General features: G+C 42.2%; 1 long non-coding RNA gene across 1 annotated transcript; it reads right to left on the reverse strand.

The window, feature by feature from the left end:
• Positions 1–1,817: 1,817 nt before the first annotated feature.
• On the reverse strand, positions 1,818–6,136 carry LOC140691257 (uncharacterized). Its single transcript, XR_012066832.1, has 4 exons — positions 5,517–6,136; positions 4,292–4,352; positions 3,834–3,881; positions 1,818–2,740 (listed from the first exon to the last, which is right to left on the reverse strand). It is a non-coding gene; the product is annotated as an uncharacterized lncRNA (long non-coding RNA).
• Positions 6,137–6,224: the final 88 nt, after the last annotated feature.

Genomic DNA, 6,224 nt, shown 5'->3' on the forward strand with positions numbered 1-6,224 from the left:
AAAACATTAATGATTTCCCAGGCGAAGGTGCAAATTAAGAGCCTACAGTTCTAATTTAGATGGGACATGTGTTTTATTTGTTTGGCTTACTCAGTTTTGTTTTTTTTTAATTTTTAATTTTTTTAATGGAGGTACTGGGGATTGAATCCAGGACCTCACGCATGCTCAGCATATGTTCTGTCACTGAGCTATTTCCTTCCCCCCATGGCTGACTCAGCTTTTAAAACAAATTTTTTAGCTGTTGTTAAATAATCAAGGGATTCTAATATCAAAATCAGCCTTTCTGATTTCTCATGAGAACCTCGAAGATCTGCAAACACTGGGCCCAGGCTCCTGTGAGGCAGTAAGGAGCTGAGTACTGAGTACGTCCTAGAGTCAGAGCAAACACACTTGAGTTTGTCTGAGTCCTCGGCTCCCCCTACTGAATGCCCGATGCTGGGGCTGAGTGTAATTTGTTACTTGTGGTTGTGCTTGCGCTGTTGTTTTTCTTAGAGTGGAAAAATATCTCCCTGTCCTCATCTCTCTTTCAAATGAACGGTAGCCTGAGAAATTATATACTTAAATTATAATTTGAAAGCAACGTATATGCTCAGAGAACTGAAGGTAATTTCTAAATGTTTGATATAAATACAGTGTACGTCTGTGTCTTACTCTTGGCCCTCTTCACCCACTCACATTGTCTCTCTGGGCTCCATGGGGCTGAGAATGTGTGACCCTATCCTGTTCATGTCCCAGATTGAGAGCAGACTCCTCTCTTGGGCACTCAGGACTGTCCGCGATGACCTGTTAACTTCGTCTTCTGCTGCTCCTGTTCTGTCTCCGACTCAAGCTCTTGCAGCTGAACTTCTCAAGCACTGTCCTCTGGGCCCAAATCTCTCTCCCACGGTCCCCCTGCCCTGATCGCCTTTCCGAAATCCCAGCCCACCTACACTTCGTTGGTGAAAGTCTTCCCATCAAAGGCCACCCTCTCTAGGAGACGTTCCTGATGGTCCATCAGATGGTCTCTCCCTCCACTCAGCTTTCAGAGCCTCGCGTTTCTCCCTCACCTATGAGGCCTGGGTCTGCTCCAGGTTTCAGTTTCCCACCAGGAATTTATTTATTAGGACATGAAATGGCAGATAAAATGTCTGATATTTAAAGATTACTCAGGACATTTTACTCATACGTGAGTACACACACACACACACACACACGTGCACACGCTTGCACTGTTACCGAACCTAAGTTCATGTGCCCGACACACCGTGAGGCCAAATAAGCAGAAACGCTGGAGTTTGGAGCAGAGAAAGGTTTACTGCAGGGCTGAGCAAGGAGGACGGGGTGGCTCATGCTCTAGAAAACCCCGAACTCCCCGGAGGGTTTCAGCAAAGCATATTTAAAGGCCAGGTGAGGGGGTGGGTGGCAGGGTACCTGATCAGCTCGTGCACAATCCTCTGATTGGTTGATGTGGAGGGAACACGGTGGTCAACACTATCAACCCCTAGGCGCCATATGGTCTGGGGGCCACGTGCTCTCCATCATCAAGTAGTTAATTTCTTCCCTTTGGTGGTAGTTTCTGCATCTGAAACACTCAGGAAATAGACACGAGGTACTGTCATCTGGGTGCTTCAGAGAGGAGCTACCGCAGAGGATATGGGGGGGGGGTCTGTCCCAGGAAGGCCCCACAGGGTCCTGCTTGTTTACAGCATGAATTTGACCAGGAGGAACGTCGCACAGTGATTAAGAGCATGTGCTTTCGAGTTAATCGTATTTACCACTGATGGTGCTTTTCTAGCTAAGTATATTCTTAAGTAAATTACCTAATCCCATTGAGCATGTTTCTTTTCACTAAAATAAATGAGTTTAATACTATTTCTTTTACAGTGTTGTTGTAAGGATGTGCACACAGAATTCAGCACAAAGCCGGGCATGTAATAAGCACACCATGAATGGTACTTGTTGTGCTGGAGGTAATTTTTAAAAATTAATTACTATCCTTCCCTTCTTTGACTGTCCAGCACACAAACTTCACCTCAGTACTCTTCCAGGTAGGAAAAGGGAATTAGCAAATTTACCAAAGAAGCAAACAGAAGATCATTTTCCACATTCAACATTGAAAATAGAATTATACAATAGGATATATCTTAGTAAGCCAGATTATCATTTTGAAAGAAGACAAACTTTTCCTTAATAGTCTACCCCCACCACCACTTTTTGCAGCTTATGAAGGCTAGCTTCATTCCCTTCCTAACCAGGCCTGCCAGCTTAGGGTTTTCCTTAAGAGGGTCCAGAAAGGAAGATTAAAGAAGAGAGTTTCCCCTTTCTGGCCCCAGGGGATTATGAGAAGAGGGAGTGGGGGAGGAGGCAGGGGATCGCCCATGTGTTCTGTTGGCACCACTGTGTGTGCTCAGTCACCACTGTCACACACGCTGATGCTCTTCCTGCCCTGTTCCAACACTGTGATTGGCTCAGTCACCACACCACGAGGGTCCCCCACCCCCTCTCAGATGAGAGGAAAGCACTTTGTGAGTACGATGCTGGAAGGGGCTTTCCTTCCCATCCAATTAGAGCTACTTTGGTCAACTTCTATTTCTGGAGCCGCCAAGGCTGTCTTGCAGGTCCACGCATAGCTGCAGCGAAGCCCGCGTCTTGCTGATGGTCAACCAGACATCCTCTCAGCCCTTTTCTAACTCAAGACTGTAGTTCATCCAAAATTTATCCATCCTTCATCTCCTCATTTTGGAGGATGCGAGGATGTTCTCTGTTAAAAACAAAAACAAAAACAAATCAAAACAAGCAATTATTAACATAAATATAAGAAACTGATACTTGAATTTCCTCTAGCCTGAAATAACTACCATTAAAATTGAATGTTTTGCCTTTCATATGTCTCTTTATGCATAAAGACACACCTATATTGTATATATATAATTTTACATAATTTATATCATTATATTTGCTGGTTTTCTCAGAAACAATCTTCTTGTTCTTTTTTATTATTATAGAAATGTAAGGCTTTGAGGGGTACTGCTTTCTTTATAAAAATGGGACCATGTTATGCACATTTCCTTTTATGCTGCTTATACTTTCAATGGATCTTTTTAACAGTGACGTAATATTTCCCAGTATGACTGTATCTGAATTTATACCACCATTTCCTTATTGATGGAAGTAAGATTTCTATTATAAAATTTACCTAGATTTTGATCGGTGTAGTTTGTCTAATGCTTTTTGTCAGTGTTTCTTTTTTAAAATCAATTTTTAAATCTTCTTATTATAGATAAAAACACTATCTGCCATAGTGTTTTGAAAATATTTTTCACAATCTTTGTCTTTCAATTTATGATATCTTTTCCCATTACACACTTATTTTCTATCTGGTCAAATTTGTCTATTCTTTTATGTCTTGTAGTAAAATGTTAAGCCTCCTGGACCTGACCTCCACTTATATTATTTTTACTTTATTTCTTTTAATTTTTGCTGTGTGTTTTGTGATTTTTCTTTGATTGGCTCTTACAGGTTACCTGTTGGGTATTCATCAGGAACCAACCTCTCCTTTGATTCACTTTCTCACTTTTGTAATTCTAAATCATTTTTAAAGGCCTTTTTTTTTTTGAAAGGTTTTAATAGCATCTCCCAAAATACCCTTATTCTTTGTTTTCTAAATTTAAGTTGTCACTTATTCCTTCCAGCAATTCTAATTCATTAAATTCTTCCAAGCCCAAGAGTGCTGTTTGTTGTTCTTCCTTCTGGCTGCTGGCTGATGCATCGTAATTATCAGTCACTGATTCGTGGTTTTATATCTTTAGGGCTTAAACCAAGCTGTTAGGGACCCCATGTAGCTGCAAACCTACCAGTGGTGGGAGATGCAGCATACTTCGCTCCTGTGGCCAGAAACGCACCTGCAGACAAATTGTCAACACTTGGTCAAGACACCAGGATGAGACTTCTTTCCTCCCAAGTTTTCTCACTGCAAAGACTAAAGTCTCAAAGTATCAAAGAGAAAGAAAGAAAGGAAGGAAGGAAGAAAGAAAGAAAGAAAAAGGAAGGAAGGAAGGAAGGAAGGAAGGAAGGAAGGAAGGAAGGAAGGAAGGAAGGAAAGAAGGGGGAAAAAAGAAGGAAAGAAAGAGAGAAAGAAGAAAAGAGAGGCAGGAGAAGGAAGGTAAGAGAGGGAGAGAGAGAGAGAAACAAGAGTAGAAAGGAAAGGGGGAAAAAGAAGGAAGGGTGCCTGGTGAAGAGCGCTGTATGGGCTCCCAGCCAGCAGTCAGCATCAGTTCTTGTCCGTGCAAGGGAGCCATCTCGGACGACTCACTCAGTCTTCAGGTGATTCTAGTCCCAGCTGCCATGAGAGACTCCAGATGAGAACTGCCCAGCTGAGCCAAGAAAAATCATAAAACCATGAGAGATAATACATTGTTGCTTTAAAACATTATGTTTTGGCAATGGTTTGCTATTCAGCAAATATATCATGAAACAGAAATTGATACCTATATGTGAGTTGTTTTTGTAACAAAAACCTAAAACATGTAACATTGGTTTGGGGCCTGGACAGTGAGAAGAGGCTTGACAGGGTGTAAAGAAAGTTATCAGACTCTCGAAGGACAGTGAGGGTGTTATTCCTGGAGTCTGAATGACAGAGGTTGTTTGGCTGAACAATTAGCAAGATTATCCCTTGAGTAAGTTTGGAAAATAGGAGTTCTTAACAAACATGTGGCTTTGCTAAGGAGATTTCCAGGCAGGATACTGAAAGTAAAAACTGGCTTCTTCCAGGGCCTGTCATAAAAATAGAAGAAGAGAGAGTTGAACTGAGGAAGGAATTGTCCAGTCTTTATTTATTCATTTACTGAAATATAGTCAGTTACAGTGTGTCAGTTTCTGGTGTACAGCACCATGCCCCAGTCTTGCATGTATACACATATCTTTGTTTTCATATTCTTTTTCATTAAGGGTCATTATAAGATATTGAATATAGCTCCCTGTAGTACACAGAAGAAATTTGTTTTTTAATCTGTTTTTATGTGTGGTAGTTAATGTCCAGTTTTTTACTAGAATTTATGAGGTAAATCCATGACAGTGTTTCTAGCTAGCAAAAGGTTCTCAACGTGAGAAATAACCTCTGAACAAAGATCACATCCTTGGCGCTACTAGCAAAACATGGTGTCAGGGTAAACTGAAGTCAAGGATGTGCCCCAAGATCTTTTGTTGACACCTCGAAAAGATGAAAAGTGTGTGTATGCCCCGTAGACCTCACAGGTAGACAAGAGACTTTCAAGAATCTTAAGGGCATGACTCTAAGACCTTATCAGCTAGACAAAAAAGCTCCTAAGAATTTCAAAAACATCATCTCATAGCACCCTGGTTCCTCATTTCAAGGAAGAACGTGACCCATTCTGGAGATATTTATCAGTTTTTTTTTTTTGTCTCATGAAGAGAGCAACAATAATAATCACAGAGAAATTATACCATTTTTTAAGAGTATCGTGTTGACAAAAAAAAAAAAGATCGAAACCAAACCCAAACAGACAAAAACCACCTACTTGGACTTAAGGGACAAAGACAGTTCAGAAGGGAAAAAGCCCTTGCTGCCTCCGATCTTCTACAAGCCTGGTCAGTCTGAGAGGTCCTCTTAGCTGGTAAGAGTGCTGTTTCTTATGGAGAGGAAGGCGGGCTCAGAGTGTGCAGCCAAGAACCCTGAAGGCAGAGCCTAGAGCCAGAGGATCACTCGTAGGGAGGAGGTCCGGAATGGATGTAAGTAGCTCCCTGACAGCTACGTGCTTCCTCTTTTAAATAGAAGTGTCTCCTACAGTCTCCTTCTCCCTGTCTAACCTTGCACGTTGGGTGTGCATGAGGAAATAACCTGTCTCTTTAATTCATAAGTCTCCAGACTGAGAGAACCATGCTCTTGGAATTGCACTCAGTGACCTTCAGCGGAGGGGCTGGCCCCAAGGAGCTCCATTCATATCTGGACCTGATTTAGGTAATGAGATCACAGACTTCCAGCCTGATGACTTAATAGAGTGAGGCTTTGAAGGTCTTATGACGGTTGTGAGAATATTTTGCGGCTCGAAGGGAAATGAGTCATTGGAGGGTCAAGGAGCTAGTTTCCCACGATGGCCCCCAGGGAACCACACTTCCCAGTACTCAAGTTCTGTGTAGGCCTCTCCCCGCTGAGTCTGGGCTGGCCCTGTGTAACTAGTAGAATGTTCTGAGGTGATGTCACGTGACTCCCAAGACTATGTCACAAG

The sequence above is a fragment of the Vicugna pacos genome, chromosome 34, assembly GCF_048564905.1.
Source record: "Vicugna pacos chromosome 34, VicPac4, whole genome shotgun sequence".
Classification (NCBI taxonomy): domain Eukaryota; kingdom Metazoa; phylum Chordata; class Mammalia; order Artiodactyla; family Camelidae; genus Vicugna; species Vicugna pacos.